General features: G+C 37.4%; 1 protein-coding gene across 4 annotated transcripts in view; it reads right to left on the bottom strand.

The window, feature by feature from the left end:
• The window catches only part of Rit2 (Ras like without CAAX 2), a 298,991-nt gene that overhangs the window by 1,331 nt on the left and 277,883 nt on the right, over positions 1 to 19,777 (bottom strand). The gene's annotated exons all lie outside the window — the stretch shown is intronic.

The raw sequence follows: 19,777 nt of genomic DNA, 5'->3' as shown, positions 1-19,777 counted from the left end.
AAAGCCAATTCTTCAAATATCAAAACCTGCATAGAAGCTCAGTGGTCAGCAGCACAGCTATAGGTGAATTCCAACTTAAGTCCCACCTTAACTGTTTTTTGATTTGCAACTATAGATAATCAAAGTGATCTTTTGGTTTCTGCTTCATCTTCTTTAACACAAAAGAGTAGCACTGACATCATAGATTGTTTTTTGGGGTCTTGGCATCATCTATAGAATGACTGAGCTGGGAACATTTCAAGTGCTGAGGTGGTGATTCTTATATAATTCAGAGTTCTCATCTAACAATGCATGATGGACTTTCAAAAACAACTTTCTGATGAAGGAATAAGTAAGAAAAACACGGTCACTGTGATAAATTAGCCTTTCTCCAGCTTAAAAATTTATACATGATCCATGGTGTTTAACATGTGAAGAGTAAATGAAGTTTTTGTGCTTGAACAGCAGAAATAGAGTCCTGAATGCTGTGACTTGGCTTCATAACTGTTTGTCAAAGCATAAGATTTGGAAAAGCCTGAAATTTTTCTTCAAACTGAAGTTAAAATTGTGACTATCACAGAGGGGAAAGAAGGGGGAAGCATTCTCCATTTTCATTGTTCATCTGGGTCACAAAGTTCAGTATCCCAGAGGTGGAGAACACTGCAATAAGAAGAGAGTGATAGGCTGTCCTGATGAAGAGAGTTGTTGCTTCATTGTGCCTGTTGGCCTGGTCACCAGGTGTGAACTGAGTGGCCAGCCTAATCCTTCCCCACACCAGACATTCCCATAATGCTGCATCACAGAATCAGCTTTCTCCATCTCTATGGAATAGCCCCTCTTTCACTGAATTCCATTTTCCATCCTTTCATGGGCTTCTATACTTTGTCTTTCTTCAAGCTTGTGTTTTCCTTCAGTTGCTACATAAAATGGTTTTGATTTTTAAATTGACATCCTTCCAAAGGCAGCAGGACTCATAACCTTTCTGGTCCCAGCTATCTCACTTTTTTTTTCTTAATATGTGCAAATCAGATATGTGGTGTCCTGTTATAACTCTACTGATCAAAAAGACATCTTGTCATTTGGAGAAAATAAATCTCTTTAGTAATTCATGCTTCTTGCCTCCATAGAAAGGTTTAGTGTGGAAGATGATGTTTACACTATAGCCTGTTAAGAAGTAACTAATGTTGCATTCTCTTTTTTTAATTAATTTGTTTATTATGTATACAATATTCTGTCTGTGTATATGCCTGCAGGCCAGAAGAGGGCACCAAACCTCATTACAGATGGTTGTGAGCCACCATGTGGTTGCTAGGAACTGAACTCAGGATCTTTGGAAGAACAGGCGGTGCTCTTAACCTCTAAGCCATCTCTCCAGCCCTGTTGCATTCTTTTTTAAACCCGCTTAGGGCACCCTCAGGACAGACTTTGCATAGCCATTGCAGAATGTGAGAATGCAATGTTCACTGCAGTCTAGACATGAGACACAGGGATAATTTAGTGCAGATATTAGTATTGAATTGTATCATCCTATTAAAACACATAAAAGGCTGACATGGTAGATGATGGAAACTTGCTTCTTTACAAATGCTACACTCTTCTAAGAAACCCAGGGAACTGTCTATAGCTAGCTCTGTTCTTTTTAGTATATTGGGCAAATTCCAGTGACTTAGAAATATCTTAACCAAAATAGGATTGAACAGCTTTGGGCCAACAGCCCTTTTCCTCCTGAGTGTTTCCCCTCCCTACTATTTCATGACTTGAACCATTAAATCCCTGGAGTCTTTAAGAATAGATCTGGATATGCAAAAGTCTGCATGCATTTCTAAACTACATTTTCTTTAAAGAATAAATGTTAGAAGAACTCCCTTTCTAAGGTTCATTCAGAGCCTCACTCGGGCATGATAGTCTGTGTTTCTCCACTGGCCCCACTTACCCTTTTCCATTTCTGCTGTCATATGAATAAAAAAAGAACCCCATAATTTGTTCTTTTGGACATGGAGGAATTCAGTGATTCTGAGTTGTCTGGATGCTGTAGGCTAATTTCTCAATGGCTGTGTGAAGATGAAGGCAGATCCAGAAGACTCTATTATGTAGTTTGAGGATGCGTCATTTTGGTTTAATTCATCAGCATCAGAGAACTTATCTTTACTGCTAGTGTTAGAGAACTCTGGGACTATATTTGGACAAAAGGTGACAGGGCTGAGAGGAGTTAGGCTGCTGCTAAGTGGTGACTTCCCACTGCCTGTCCTATTTGATGTTTCAGTCTGGTGATGTCCCAAGGTAGCTAATGCAGCTCCAATAAGTAGAGAAGGTAGATGATGCTCTGACTCATATGACTAAGAAGGTTCTGAAAACAGGAGTCCGGGATGGCGCTGAACTAATCACAGGTTCCCAGGGATGAGGTTCATATGTTGCATCTATAGGATTAATAGCACTTACGATTCCACCATGCGCTGCCTCACATTACTCTGATCTTCTGCAACCTGCAGCAGCAGAGTGCTGACTTTAGTTGACTCTATGATGCTATTTTTTGTGTCCTTGAGTTTCCAACTTCTTTCTGTTTGCCATCTTAACAATTTGAAACTTGGCATTAAAACTCTATACATATTTTAGATAATGTTTAGGCAACCATGCTGAAGTGGACAGGGCCTTCATTCATGAATTTGAGAGGAGAGCAAGGGGAGGTTTGGAGGGAGAGAACAGAGATGGGATGATGCAATTATACTTTCAAACATTTAAACAATTATTTTAAGATATTAAAGAAGATTTTTACAAAAGATTAATAGGTAAGCATCAGACTCTGTAAGCTTCTTATCAAAATCTTGAACACTAAGAACAAGACCTGATTCCAAATGCCTTTAAGCTGCCTACAGGAGATCCTGTCCCCCAGTTCTTTACACACAGGACAGCCCTTCCCCCAATCCCTTACACACAGAAGAGCCCCCTCCCCATCTCTTACACAAAGGACAGCCCTTTCCCCAATCCCTTACACACAGAAGAGCCCCCTCCCCATCTCTTACACAAAGGACAGCCCTTTCCCCAATCCCTAACACACAGGACAGCCCTCTCCCCACCCCTTACAAACAAGAGAGCCCTTCCCCCACCTCTTGCACACAGGACAGCCCCTCTCCTCACTCCTAACAGACCTCTTCGGGCATACACTCCAACCTGGAGTGCAGTACCTGTGATACCTGCATCTATGCTTTGTTTTCTTTTTTATAGAAACTTTACTTTAAAAAAAAAAAAGCTTGCCAATTAACAAAACATCACACACCGAAATTAACTAGACTCAAAGCGTATGTAATTCAAAAAGCATATTCTATACAATTAGAATAGGCATCTGGAATGAAAGCCATGGAGCTTCACATTAAATTGTACATTTTCAGTATCAGATGTGCTTTGTGAACATATTTTGTGTTTTCTTTAATCTCCTACATGAACAACACATTGTAATGAATGATATTTAAACTTACATGAAGAAAAGCTGATATAAGACAAACACCAGATAAAGGGGACACTATAATAAAGAATATTATAAGAATATAAGGGAAATGTTTTATAATGATAAATTCAGTCCACTGGAAAAATAATATAAGTATAAACTTGTTTCAACTAAAAAAAAAACTGTAATTACTAAAATCCACAATGTTATATGAGATTCTTAACATACAGCTCTTGGCAGTTGAAAGAACAAGGCAGAAAAAGTCAGTAAGAATATAGATTTGAACAAAGCAATGTAAATAGTTGATATAACTTTCAAATATTTGGTGCTATACCCGGTGCCACAAATAGTTGTGCTATTTTCAAGTAAGCATCAGATTCCATGCTAAACCAGGGCTGAAAATACTTCAATGAATAAACATCACAGCATATTCCCAAACAAATGGAACTGAGCTAGAAATCAGGAGGAAGGATAACTAAGAAATCTCCAAGTGAAAATATTGTGAAAAATATACTTCCATTTAGGTGAAGTGAAATTACATGAAAGTTAGAAAATGTTTGGAATTGAATTATAAAGTGAAATGTAACAAGAAAAATTGTATGATCATCTAAATCCGTCCTCATATGATGTTCATATCAGTGTATTCATGCTTTGGAGAAGTATAAATAGGTAAGTGTAATGACTGAAGTTCTACTCAACAAATTATATCTATGGGACATACTTTAAGCACTAAACATGTAATAGAATACTGAACAATTACAGAGACCCCAGATAAAGATCAGCATGTAAGTGAGGTTGTGATGGGTTCTTGGGTGGCACCCTAAATGGGCAGTGAGATGAAGGTGCTGTCATTGGTGCCCTGACACAAAATTCACTGTTTGTAATTTAAAATTTTTATTAATTCCTTCAGAATATTTTTGAGAAAAATATATGGGAGTTGTTTCTTCTAGAAAATAAAGACAATTTGGGCAGGAGAGAGACAAAATAGAATAGAAAAGTCTATAGTTAAGTTGACATATTTTATGCCCTTAAATTTATGTCACTGTGTATGTGACTATCATATATTTTCATATATGCATTCTTTATACACACATATTTATGAAATGCTTTATAATTATAAAAATGCAAGAATCACAAGTAAATCGTTACAAATTTAAAAATTCATTTACAAGTCAATGTAAATAAAATCACACACCAAAACAAACGAAACCCAAAATTCTAAACAACCAAAAGGACTTCTGTTTAGTTAAAACTGGCATTCAAAATTGAAACCATGAAGGTTGTGTTAAATTTTAAGCTTTCAGTTGCAACAGGCTTACTTTTGGGCCACCAGCTGGTTTCCAAATCATGACATACACATTTCTTATTAGTTTTGATTGCTCAGTCTTACCTTATACTTTTGCCACTGGGTCTTACAACTTAATTCAACCTGTTTCTCTTCATTTACATTTTGCCTTGGGTTTTTTTTTTTTTTTAACCTTTCTTTCATTCTGTATGACCTATTTTTCCTGCTTCTTCCGTGTCTGGCTGGTTGACTGCTGCCTGGATGGCTGGCCATGGGCATCTCCTTCTTATTCTCCCTCATTCTCTCTTCTCTTCTTCTCTCCTTTCTCTGTATTCTTTCTGTCTACCAGCCCCAACTATCCTTCTACCCCCTAACTATTGCAAGTTCAACTTTGATTCGACCAATCAGGTGCCTCAAACAGGCAAAGCAAAACATCTTTCCATTGCTAAACAAATGCAACATAAACAAATGGAACACATCTTTACATCTTGGAAAATGCAGCATAAACAAATGCTACATATCTTTGCTTAGCTAAAGTAATATTCCACAACTTTCAGTATTGAGTATATTTTATTTACAGTTTTCAACAATAATGTTTATAAAAATTTTAAGTCTATTGCAAAATTCAAGTTCATCTAAAATAAAAAAAAGAAAACACACTCCACACCCAGATTCTTGTTAGATTGAGCGAAACAGCACCGTAATGCAATAAAACATGGGGCTGCATGTTTGTATAGACTAAAGTAAACTCTAAAGTAGATCCATGACCTGATAAAATTAAAATTAAAGTGAATAAAAAAGGAAATTAAAGTGAAGACATGCTTTAAAAATTTCCTTGTTTCAGTCATGTTCATTTATCAAAATTATGAAAGCATATATTCATCATTCCTACCTTAAAGCTTTAAATATTTGTATTATAATGTATTGGAGATAGATATCCCAAACATATCTGAAGAAAAAATTCCAACAGATATTGGGGTTCTATATTTAGTAATCATAAGCAGTGTGAAGGTGGTAATTATGGCCGCAGTGTTACTAGAAATAACAGGGAACTTTCCATTTGGTAAATGATCTGTTTTTGTCAGAACCCAAGAATAGACAAGCAACAGCTTCCCTGTATAAACCCAAAGAACGCAGAGGCACTTTCCTGATATATCATCTGGTAGAAGAAAGAATATTTTGTCTTACAAGTAAATTTTAGAAAACACAGCACTGGTGAGGAGAATGAATGCTGTGTTTTGAGGGCAGGGGGGCAAGAATTGGTGAACTGTAGTGTCAAGGAACAAAGAAAAGTTCACAAAGAAAAGGTGTAAGACCTAAGGTGCCATCAGGAAGCCTCGGGGAGATGGCCAGGGAAATAAACGAGGAAATCGTTTCATGTAAGTAATGGAAGATTTCAAAAACCTAGGGGAGCCATGCTCCATCAGCTAGAGGAGGCCTTAGCACATCACGGGGAGGCGGACAGACAAAAACTGCACAGGATGGAGGGCTGGCGCCAGATGGGCCAGCTGCTGGTGCACACGGGAACAGAGATCTGCTGACTCTAGGAGCTGCCTGGCTCTTTACATCTGTTTAACTTTTCATATTGGCTTAGTGAATGTAAAATAGAATTTAATAGATTGAGTGATGGTGAAGGTTATTAAGGTAATGATAGCGCCTAGGAAGCTTCATAACTCTTACTAGCACAAAAGGAAACTGGTCCCAACTACTGCAATTGCTAATGTTGACTCGTTTTCTTCAAGCAGAAGCACTGTAGAAAAGTATCTCGGGCTGTATGGAGTGACCCCCAGAATTGTGTGTGTGTGTGTGTGTGTGTGTGTGTGTGTGTGTTGTCTATTTTCTGTTTCCCTCCACCATTATCTATTGAGCTACTAAATAATTTCCCTTTACATCCCACATCATCAATGCATCAGGAATCATACTTTTCTGAGTAAGTAGGAACTAAACATCTTATATTTCAATTTGAAAACAAATCAGCCCAAAACTTAGATTGTTCTGTTTTCCTTAGTAACATTCAAGTTTCCAGAAATTTATTTCCCCTCTTATTTATTAGTGCTTTATCTGCATGTGCTTATGGGCATCATGAGTGTGACCAGTGCCTGTGGAGACCAGAGAGCATGTCACATACCCTGAAATAGAGTTACAGTTCATTGGGTGGCACACTGTCTGCTGGAATCCCTACCTCAGTACTCTGAAAGAGAAGCAAGTGCTCTTAAGTGCTGAGCAATATCACCAGCCCTTTGTTTGAACAATTTCAGTGGCCTTATAAGTTTTCATAACCGGATCCAATGAAAGTGGTTTTAATAAATTTAACCTGATTTTTTATTTGATTATATCTGAGACTTTCATTTTGATATTTTTCTACTCCATCCAAACCATCTTGTTGTTTTTATTCTTCCTTGAAAGTTGTTATCCACAAGGGAAACAAATGGTCCCATACATAGTTTGTCCCCAAGTGTCTTTGAAGGATGACTTGGTTCCAGGACCTGCATAAATATTAAAATATTATGATTCTCAAAGTCCATTTTTAAGGAATAGTAATGAGAAATGTCTACTCCACACCCACCACCTAGATTTAGGATACAGTTTCTTGAATCTGTTGTTGTAGACCCATAGATGCAGAAGTGGCTTTATCTTATCAACCGAATGTTATTCTCAACCATACTGAGTCACAAGCATGCATCTGGCAGAAGTCCATTAAATATTTAATCTTGTTGATGGCACTGATGATATCCATAAACTGTTACTAGTGACTCATGGTCAACTCTGATAAGTCCATCAAACTGCAGTTCCAAAGGCCAAGATGTGATTCCAAATGATCTTTTATTGAAGTGCAGACATTAGCATACTGACAAAGTCTCTCCCCAATGGATGGAGAGGTCAGGGTTCCAGAATCCAACTATCCTGGAATGTCACAGCTGAGAGCTCTTAGAGAGTTATTTAGGCTTCGTGTGTTTCTGTTTACTTATTTACAGAAACCTACTCACAGATGTGGTGGAAGCATCCAGGGAGGTATTTTAGGAAATCACTTTGCAGGCTTGCTGACATAGTGAGCACACACATTAAACAGAAGTGTAATTTTTCTGACAATTTTCACGGTCAGTGGAAAAACTCTTCTTTGGATTGCATTTTGTGTGGAAAGTTTCCCAACTTCTCACCACTGTTGCAAAATATTTGCTTGCATTCTAAAAATGTGTCTTTGTCTAAGGCCCCTTCTGATTGGTTAATGCAAAGCTAAATGGCCAATAGCTAGACAGGATAGAATAGGCAGGACTTTCGGGCAGAGTGACAGAAACTGGGAGGAAGAATCTAGGCTTGCAATTTCACCAGCAGACTTGAACAAGTCAAACATGCCATACTGTGGAAAGGTAGAAGTCATGTGACAAACCATAGATCAAGAAAAGCAGATTAAAATTTAAGTTATAAAAGCTAATGGGACAAGCCTAAGCTAATGGTCAAACTTTCATAATTAATAAGAAGTCTCCACGTTGATATTTGGAGGCTTGTGATCTAAAGACAGTCTGACAAGAAACAAGAAAGTTTGCTAGACACCATTACCAGGAAACCTACAGGAAGTGGTTCCTCATGACATCAAGCCTTGTAGTCACACTACTATCCTCTCCTTTACGCCCAGCACAGATTCCAGGCCCAGAGTGACTCTCCTGCCTTTAGGTGTCTCAAGTATCATTTCCTGTTTGTCATGTGCTCCTCCAGGCTTCCCTGTTGCCTGATGACTTCACCTAAGTGAACATCTCATTTTCAGAGGGATCTTCATGAACATTCCTGAAATGTTCATTCCACTGCCTCATTTCTTCTTGGGCACTTAATTGCTTTCAGAGATAACTTTACAGATTTATTAATATGTTTATTTTCTGTCTCTCTGTGATACATAGCAGCCTAGTTATTCTGGCGGGGTCTTTTGATTGTTGTCTTAGTCACCATTGTACCTCATCCCATCTTCACGAAGACACTTGTAAGCAGGACATATTTACAGAATGACACCTAAGCTGTGTGACTACAGCTAAAATCACAACTGAAGGAGGAGCTCATTTTTCAGCAATGGGCCGCTTGGAAAACTAAGAGGAACCTTCAGATCAGTGACTACCACCAAACCAGGAAACTGTGATGCCATTTACAAGTGTGTCTTCTGATTCCACTTTAATGGCTCTCAACTCTCTCTAAAAATAAAACGCAGAGCCTCAACCTGGGACCTAAATTGAAAGCAACAATTATCTAGGTAGATAAGGGAAGAGCGTCAGGGAAAGGACTAACAACAGGAATGAAGAAGTAAGAATGGGACTTTTGTTGGGCACTAGGAAGGGAGCAAACAAGAAGAACACAAATTAGTGTGAGTGACAAAGATGTCTAGCACCTGCTGAAAATTTTTTGAACTCATCAGAGAAATTTAAAAGAGAATTTTTGTTATTTTTTTGTGAGCATACACTGTACAACAAGATGCATTGGACTTTCTCCTGGTGCTCCAGAGTGGTATTGATTGAAGCAGGACATAATAAATTAAATGGAGTAGCCAGGGCTTCTGAGACCCAGAATGGTAATGGCTCCAGGGTAAACGTTTGGGACTGCTTTGTAAGGAGACATTTGAAGTCTCCAAGGCCTTGTGCTTTTCACATAAAAGAACTGTGCAATGCTGGGGGAAAGGTTGCCATGGCAGCCAATAGTTGTTAAAAAGGAAAGAAGTGAAGGTTAATGCTAGATATTTTGCTAACAATGATGATGTCCAGTTTTTTTCTTTAAAATTTTCCTCTAAAGATTTAAAAAGCTATTGCTAAAATTATAAATCAATAAACTTGGTCAGCAAATGTGCTCTTGATGTAGCAATATATATATATATATATATATATATGAAGAAGTATGCACATATGTTCATACGTACTATATTTCTTTATACCATACATATTAAATGTATACATTCAATAAAGAAATGAGTACATTTGATATATATTAAATCAATGGCTTGTTGAAACCTTCAGTAAATTAATATGAAGAGGTCAGTTTTCCAAGGGTTCACAGAAAGGATTCCTTACGCATCAAAAATATTTAATAGCTAATTTATTATATTAATAAATTTGTGTTACTCAAAATATAAAGAAGGAAATTATACTACTAATAACACATATAACTATTATAATTAAGTAATAAATTGTGTGACTGTATAATGTCTACTCCCTGCAGAATACAAGACAGGAGAGCAAGGAACACTGTGTTTCCTATAAAACCTGAGCACTTTGCAGATAGAACAGTACAAAACAAGTATCCTTACTATCCTTTCCCTGAAAGGATGCATAAGTGGTCAGAAAGATGACCAAGGAGGAACCAACCGACTTTTATGACAGTGACTCCTGTGAGTTAGAAAATTCAGAAGTTGCAATTGTATCTGAATTGATGAAGATTTTAAGTTTTTACAAAATGTTCATGCAATCAATTTCAAGCATCACAAATACATATTTACTTATAATTTTGTGACAGAAGATGTGCCCTGAAAAAATCCCTAGAGAGCATGAAAGAAACACAGGGTTACCATGCTTGCTTGAGTGGAATCTACAGATCAAAGTGGCAGATGACTCTCAGAGGTTCAAAGGAAGTCTCTGGGAGTCACAATTCTCTCACAGATTGGTCATACTCACTATTGGCCTATGTGTCATTTTGGGGTCATATTTAGAAAAGGCATGCTGTGAAAAGGAGTTTGAAATTGAACCAAGCAAGTCTAATGCCTTTCAATCTTGGGATGTATGGAAGATAGGAATGAACTGCTGCTCATTCTGCGACCTTATACACAGAGATTTAAGAATAGTTTGAATGAGCTATATGCCTGTGCCTGCTGACACCACTGCAAATTTAAGGCTCAAGCTCAGCAGAGTCATTGATGCTCTTGTCAATCATTTTACTTGTAAGTAGCTGGAATCCTTTTCTATGTCTCATTTAGTTTTTCAGAATCTATACTTCTTGCCTTCTATCTCTGACCTCATCCTCATTTTCAGCAGATCCTCACCCTCTTATTTCACCTTAGGGAAGGAATATAAACACCCAGAGCTAATAGCTCGAAAATTGCAGCCAGGCATCTGAAAATTCATCTTTGTTATTATAATCTTGTCTTATGCCTTTCATTCAGTCTTGGAGGAAGGGAGGCTGATTTCTGTCAAGTGGAGAACCTCCGTCTGGGCATCAAAGCTCTTTGATATCTACTTTAGTTCTGCACTATTAGGTACCCTTTCAAGTTCAACATTTTCTTCCCTGTCTCTGGTAGCTTTGCTCTATAATTAAAAAGAAGCACACATTTCAGCCGAGTTCAGTTCTGGTTACACTCATATGCCTGTCATTCTACTCACACCAAATGCTGATTAATCGGGAAAGTATGTTTTTGAAGTCACAATCAAAAGGATGGGGCTGGAAAAGTTATGGGAAAAGGAGTGTTCAATTTCAAAACAAAATATGTTGTCTATTGTTCTGGCTTCCCTTAGTCAGTTCTGGTTTGAACATCAATCCTAACAGCCTATGGTACTGTTCTCTTTGTATGACTTGCAAAAACATCGTCTTGCAAAAGCATGAAATCCATTCTCGTTGACAATCAATCTTCACTTGCTTCTGTGACATTTTACCATATGCAAAACTCCCCAATGAGTTCATAATCTCTGTATTTCTTAATTTTATAAGCTCTTTCTGGTTATCATCCTCAGTATTCTTTCTAAATTCCCTGATGCCTCAATTGTCACTCATTCTTCTTATAATTACACACCCACTATTCTACCTGTGATCTTCATTGCTTCTTTTCTCTCTTGACATTTTCTCCTTTTACAGCTTTGGTCAGTTTAATACATAGAGTCATCCTCAGAATGTTCACAAGTTTCAGACTAATGACTTCAAGTCTTGCCTCACAGTTCAAGTATAAAATCACATCTGCAAACTTTATATGAGGAATCTCAGTGGAAGTTCCCACAATTCCTTCAGTATGCCCAGTGATCAAATGGGATTCTTTGAAATACTTGTTCAATCCCCATCTACTGCATGTCTAATCAAATAAGTCCTTCTTTTGTCCAGAGACTTTATAAAATTAATGCAAATATTTTGAGTTCCAATTAATTAATTCTGTGATTCCTCATTGTCAGAAGTATCATGGAGAACATTAATAATTATATAAAATAATGTCATTTTCTTTATAGCTATAGGCAAAACCATTTTGCTTCTAAAACTTCAATTCCCTCTTCTCTAAAACAAGTCCAATAATAGTAAATAATAGCATTTCTTTCAGAAGTTTCTTATATTATAGAATATTATGTAATCACATAGTCAGTAACCTTCTTAAGGGCTCCAAACTTTTTAATAGATAAGCACTGGAGTAATTTAGACCCGTGAAGAGCAAACAGCTCAGTTTGGCTGATGATATTAAAAGGTTCTAGAATTCTGTTGTAATGGTGTGTCAACACGATGGGGCACAAATAGCTGAGATCGCTGGCAAATACTCCTCTTGTTATTTCTGTAAGGACTTTTTCCCCAAGAGGGGACTGACATTCAGAACAGTAGACAAAGGAAGGTTGTGCTCACTTATGTGCTTGAGAAGCCATTCCATCCATTAAAAGCCTAAACTGAGTGACAAGACATAGAAGATGGATGTTTCCAGATTGAGAGAGAAAGCACGCAAATTCTCCCGCATGACATCAACACTTCTGCCTTGCAGGATTTGACTTCAAACTACCACCAACTCCCTTGGTTTAAAGTCTTTTGTTTTGGTCAGGAATTATATTCTGACTGTCTAGGATATTCAGCTTAAAATAGAAAAATGGAGCCAGGCAGGGGTGGCGCACGCCTTTAATCCCAGCACTTGAAAGGCAGAGGCAGGCGGATCTCTGTAAGTTTGAGGCCAGCCTGATCTATAAGAGCTAGTTACAGGACAGGCTCCAAAGCCACAGAGAATCCCTGACTCAAAAAACCTAATTAATTAATTAATTAATTAAATGAAATTTAAAAATGGTGATTGGGACTTCTCAGCCTTCATGATTGCATGAGTCATGCTCTTATAACTTATAACCTCCCCATCATTTTATGTCCTGGTTTCATAAAGAGCTCTACTAGAACCTAAATGCAAAAGGATGAAGGGATGCAATGGCAATTTCTTTAGGATCTCTCTCAAATCATCAAGACAGTTCTTTTGTTTTTGACATGTTTGCAATGGCTAACTAGTTTCTACAAGCAAGTACTTGATTAACTGTCTCTCTGTAAAATGAATGTTTCTGTCAAGGTTCTTTATACTCAATGTCAAGATAATTTGAATTTCTGAGATTTTCCCCTATGTATCATGATCGAGTTTACCTCATATAACTTATATAAGCTAAAAGAACAAAAAAGATGCCAACATTCCCCCAAATCCTGCAGTTCTTTAACATTGGAGTTGGCACCTGAGATTATTTTCATGCCACCTCATTTTCTGATTTTCTCTGAACATAGAGACAACGAGGCAGACGATATGGTGCCTGCCACAAGTGCATTTGTGTGAAGAGAAAACCAGGGGAAATATGCCACTGATATCTGGGAGTAGAGGATGCCTCTTGCTGGGAGAACTGCTGATGCCAGACATCTAGATATGGGATTTCTGCTATCAAATCCAAAGTTGTATTTTTAAAATTGTATCCTTTAGTCGTTCCCTTCCTCGTGGACTCGGAATATTCATGCAGATTCGAGCAGTTGCACACATGACAGTCTCTAACTGCAGAAAGAGACCTTGTGTGGCCTGAGAAACTTCTTCCATTTGTTTCTTCCTTAGCCCAGTTGCTTGAGCACTCCCCAGGTGAGGAGAGTGACCCGCCTCAGTGAGTGGGTACAAAGCATGCCAGCATACAGCAACTGTTCCTGACAAGTCTATTACAAAGCAGCAAAAGAGACTGTTCAAGTCTATGGCACCTGTTCCACTTCTGGATTCTCGTCATGTCAGAGTACCTGACAACAGACACTATCACTGGAAGGACTTGTCAGCCTGCTGACATTATCTGTGCTCATCCTCTGTGAAGGAAGTTGAGAACACAGGCTGTGCTAGTTGGAACAGCCTGACCTACTGAGATCCAAACAGGAAGATACTTTGTTCAGTGAATGATCTCTGAAATCCACGGGCCTGAGTTCTATACCATATCCTGTCAATGGCTAATTAAGTGATGTAATTAAGTTACTCAGCATCACCAAGACTGTGTTCTCATCTTAAAAGGAGAACAATTAGAAAAATAATGAAGACAATAACCTTGCTTATATTGTTTTGAATGCAAAAATACTCGGGCCATTTTATTTCTTTATTCACAATAGTGCACTGGATGAACTCATCTCAACATATAACTTATGAATTCTGACATGAGTGAGAAGTCTGATTCTCATCTGCATGATGGGGCAGATGGATTTCTATTATTAGATAATATAATGGAATTGGATCTATTATCAAGTCTGTATTCAGAACTATTGAATATTATGTTGGGTATATTTTACTAAATGAGGCAATAACATATTGTGGTATAAACACCAATCTTATGTGAAAAAATAATAGTAAGTATTTGATGTTGCTTCTACTCCAACTATTGACATCTTAGTGTTTTTTTTTTAATATCTCTCTATCCCTGTCAATCTTTTCTTGAGTCAGCCCTCTCTTCACACCCAACTCAAGGAGCAGAACCAACAACATCTGATGCTATCCATTACCCATCCTTTGTTGTCAACACTATAGATACTAAAAGCTGTGCTCACAGTCTTTTCTGGACATATGATTTGTGTTTTTAATTTTCCTGTTAGTGAGTGCACCCCATTCACTGTAGGAAGAACTTTTCTTTCTGAAAGGACACACTATCTTTCCCCTTACCCCACATCTCCCAGGTAGCAGATTCAGATGCCCCCTTTCCTCTCCAGACAGCGCTTCTCTGAGGTACAAATGGTCATAGCCAGATCTTTTGCATTCATATAACTCAACCATAATTTAATTTAATGAGCAAGCACTTGCTCATTAAATTAAATTCACAAATAAACAATAGGAGTTGTTCTCTCCTCTGCAAATTGTGCAAAGGATTGCTAGGAAGCGTTTCTACCATCTTTACCAAGTAGTCACGGAATCTGAGAGAAATGTGGGGTATCTTCATAAAAAATTAAAATGAGAGCTAATTTACCATACTAATTTGTAATGCAACCTCATTTAGTGCATAGTGTTTATTTGTTAGCTGATCTGAAAGATTTTAGAGTCTATTTTATCTAGTTATTGTGAAAAGTCATTATTGTCTTAATATTTAGGGCCATGTAGTCTAAGCTCTATCAGTAAGCTTCCTGGAGTCTAAATTTTCTTCTCAATGGGGGTTGTGATAGCTATTAATTTTGTCATTAGTTTCTTTTGCTGATGCATTGGGATGTATAATCAAAGCATTTGCAAATTAGTTGGATGAATATTGTACAATTATGGAAGCAATTAATATTTTGGTTGTATCAAAAGAGAAAATGACTTTCAAGAATCTAATATCTAATATCAAGAAATATATGCTTCTACTTAAGGCATGAGTATACAGAAAATAATGCTCATCTACAACAAGTGTACAGAGAGCAGTGACCAAGTTGTCACTGTTCAGAGAAAAGTGACTAAGCTGTGACTGACCAGACAATAGTGCCTAAGCTGTCCCTGCTCATTTCAGAATAACAATGCAAAATACTTGATTCATGGAGAATTAACAGGGAACGTGTCTTCATCTTCTCAGAGACCAGCTGACTAGCAGCTTCTTTTCATGTAAAAGGAAATATTTACTGTCCCCAAAGATAGTTTACAGCATTAAAATTCTGTTTGTGGCTTTTGCAAACATCCCCTGGTAAATTACAAGCAGTATTAAAAGGAGTTCTGACAGCCAGGGGAGAAATTGATGGATGACCTGCCATATTTAAGACAGCCAACTTTCTGCTAAGGTCTGCCCTCATGCAACAGAAGGACAAAATCAAAATACAAGGTCTGGGGAAAAAGGGCTGCTGAAGAACAAAGCTTGTCAATATCAGAGATCTTTAGCTCTAGCCTAAGGGACGAACTATCATTTAGGTATATATACATAAATAGACACATAGAGGCTCATGTTCATAATTGCCTTCCATATAGACATATACATGTGTTAGGTTATGTATACTAGTAATTATTCATGACACAGTAATTATATATACATAACATATAACCTCATGGGGACAAAGTAATTATTCTATTCCCCTGCTTATCATTATATAAGATTTTTGCTTCTCACTCTCAGTAACTTATTTAGTTAAAATAGTATGTTTATAATTAAAAGGAGTATTTCAGGATGATAATGGGACTAACCAAGGTGCAATTAGGTGTGGAGTTGTTATTAGCAAAATTATCTGAATCTAAATCACAGGTTCAAAAGCTGGTTTCAAGGCAGCCTAGCAATAGATTGCCCTATGAATACAAGAGTCTTCCAAATACCAGATATTAGGAGTTCAAGTTTTTCATGTGTACCTCAACCTGGAACATGTGAAATGATAGCTCTTCAGGTCTCTTTGGATAAGCATTCTGGACAGAAAACTTAGTCGAGTCCAGCCTAGTTAGTTACCAGAGGGAAGAAATCATACCATCTAACTGCTTCCAAAGACCCCTTTAATTAAGGACCAAGAGAGATGAAGTGATTGAATTGTGGGGACAGATAAGTTTAAAGCCAGAGAGTCATTATAACTGCAGTCAACTGATATATCTGTAGTTATCCAAATCAGAAATTTCCAGGTTTCTGTTTTCATGAATAAACTTCTTTTGAAAGTTGAAAATGGAATGTGTTGGAATATTTCAAATAGTACACATCTATAATTTTTGCTTATACAAAAGACTTCCTATTTTTTGAAGTGATTGTCCTTATTTTCTCTTGGAAAAGATAATCTTTTACATTTATAAGCTCAATGGATTCTGGAGTCTCTCTGACTCCAGGCTTTATGTACCTACTCCTGGTTATTGACAGTTTTTTTTTTTTTTTAAATGCTGATGATCTACATAGAAGCAAAAGAGACGGATGCCTTCTTCTTGAAACAACCATGCTGTTGGAAGAAAATGTTTGTAGATTGTACCTAGGAATAAAGTCAACAGAAATGTAAGGAAAATAGAGAAAGGAATACTCTGATTCTGTGGTTAGAGGATCTAAACCTAGTTAGGGGTAAAGGAAACAAAGTTGGAGTCCCTCGTTATTGAAGTCAATGCATTTATTTTCTGTTACTTTCATCTTTGTTTAAAAGCATGAAATTCTGTAACAGTGGAAGAGTTCCGACTAATATTATTTCAGGCTTCAGGTGATGTGTGATTTCCCTCTGTAAGCTGTGATTACCATTAATTAATAAAGAACTGCTTTGAGCCTATAGCAGAGCAGGTGGGGCAGAGCAGAGCTAAGCAGGAAGGACTGGACTGAACCTTGGGAGAAAGAAGGGCAGAGTCAGAGAGAAGCAATGGAGTTGTTGGAAATAGACACCAGTTAGAATCTTGCCAGTAAGCCATAGCCATGTGGCATACACAGATTAATAGAAATGAGTTAAATTAATATAAGAGTTAGCCAATAAGAAGCTAGAGCTAATGGGCCAAGCAGTGATTTAATTAACACAGTTTCTGTGTGATTATTTCAGGTCTAAGATAGCTGAGTGGCTGGGAATGAATAACGGCCCCTTGCAACATTCAGGGGTAGAACATCATGATTAAACACTTCCTAGGATGCATTTCCCATTCTCTGGGTTTTTGACTATTGTAGAACTTACTAAGAAAAGAAAAAGCACAGCTAGGCATCTGGAGAGAAGGCTCAATGGACAAGACTAACTAATATGCAGGCATGAGAAACTGTGTTAGGGATACTCATAGGGTAAAAATGGTCATATGGTCCTGTAGCCCAATTCAGTGAGTTATGAAAAGTGGATATACAAAGATCTAGGGGGATTTCAGGTCACATTCACAAGCTTAGCTCCAGATTCATTAAAACACCCAATCGAAAAGGAGGATGTTGGAGAATGATATAAAGGGCACCAATGCCCTTCTCTGACATCCACATTTGGGCAAACACAGGCATAGGTAGCCACTAACACACAACTGCACAGACACTCCACAAACACCATACTCATACATAAGTACACTTTCACTTATTCACCTAGAGACACAGATATCTAAACATAAAGATATGTATATGTCACTCACCTGTACACATACACACACACACAGTGAGAGCCCTGTTTTTGGAACTAGACATTCACATTTTACATCATATTTCAAATTTAAGGCTATGTATCATCTGAAACATAAATGTTTGGAAAGGGGATGATGAAAGTAGAATAAAAGTGGGGGGAGGACCAGAATTTCTAAGATTACTTGTTGGATGGGCCAGGTATGATGAAAAAGTGAACTTTCTATCTAGCTATATAGAGGTCACTTCCAAACACCAAGAGAACAGTGGTAAACGGATGAATAAGAAGAGAAAATGGAACTTCCTCAAGGGATCTCTATCACCAGGAACTATAGGGCTGCCTAGACACTAACAACACCTCACTTAGCACACAGAGGCAGGATCACTATTAACAATAAAGATAAAGTTTCAGAGACTCATGAGCAGCTAGAGCAATCAAAGAGGTCACAGTGGGCTAGAACTTTCCCCTATATGTAAAACTGGTTAAGAGTCCTTTCTGCAAATGCCTGTTTGTTGTTGAACACCAAGAGTAATTAACCTTTTTCAAGGATAAAGCAGAAAGAGGGAGAGAGGGATAGGCAGGAGAGGAGAGAGAGAGGGAAAGAGAGAGAAAGTAAAAAAGAAAGAGAGTTTTGATTACAAGGCAAGGGACAGAGTGAGATAAGGACACACAGTTCTTCCCTTTGCAGGAGCTTCATTCTAGTTTGGTGGTAGCTCAGCACAAACTCATGAAGAGAAGACCCTGAGCTGAGCAACAAAAAGCAGTAACACTTACATGTGCTTAAATATTTATCAGACACAATTTATACCTCATATATGAACAATATGACCATGCAAAGAATCACATTGATCTTTTAAGTGGAGCAAGGATAAGAAAGATTGACACATGGCTTTTCTTAACCTTTTTAAAAATGGCTTTCAGTCCCTGTATGATGCATTGATGTAACATTTGTGGTCTGTCCAAAGAGATATAAAATATCTACATAGTCAAGTCATTGAGCAGCGTTGTCGAAAGCAAATCAAAGCTTCTTGAGTTTCAAAAGAAAATAACTAATTTTAATACTAGATAGTGATGATAAGCTTCATGTTATCCACTTAACGATTTAAGATTTTCATATTTAAGTGATTTAATATAATTAACACAGAAAGATGACAATAGGACCCCTTGTTTTCTCATAACATACCCACTAACTACAAGTACCCTAAATGACATAATAATTGTTTCTTCTTCTTATGCAATGCTGCCTAACAATCAGTCTTTTTGTGAATCACAAATTTGTTTATTATCCCTGATTGGAGAGTATTGGAATTTGGAATGTATATTCCACCCAAAATTTGCCCTCTATTCCAAACATGAGTCTTCATTTAATAACCATGTGAGAATCTCCCTCAGTAGAATCCTTAATCCTCATAGCTTCTGTTTGTTTATATATATATGTGTGTGTGTGTGTGTGTGTGTGTGTGTGACCAAGATTTCTTGAAGTATCTGCATTGTGCTTCTGACCATGTGACACAAAACATATGCATATTGGACTTTGTCTCACAGATCTTAACACAGCGGTCCTAAATAATTTTCTGAGCAATACCATTTACAACTACACTTTTATTTCAACACTCATGCTCCTGATTTTGGCATCCTAAATGCTCTGAGTATCTCAAATGACTATCTTCTATTGTAATAAGATAATGATTAAGAAGCTTGGACCAGGAAGCTCCAATCCCATCCTTTTAGAAATTGATGGAGATCGGGATAATTAGAAACAATGGTGATCATAATTTTTGGAAATCTTTACAGGTTTTGTTTTCATACACCAGTTGTACTGAGACTGTGGTGAGCCAACAACCTGGGAAAGATCAGAAATGAAATGAAGATAAGCCTTACTCCAGTTTGAGGGAGTG

Source organism: Chionomys nivalis, chromosome 14 (assembly GCF_950005125.1).
Source record: "Chionomys nivalis chromosome 14, mChiNiv1.1, whole genome shotgun sequence".
In the NCBI taxonomy this organism is placed as follows: Eukaryota; Metazoa; Chordata; class Mammalia; order Rodentia; family Cricetidae; genus Chionomys; species Chionomys nivalis.
The sequence above is the reverse complement of the archived record's forward strand: the minus strand, read 5'-3'. Positions and strand labels throughout refer to the sequence as shown.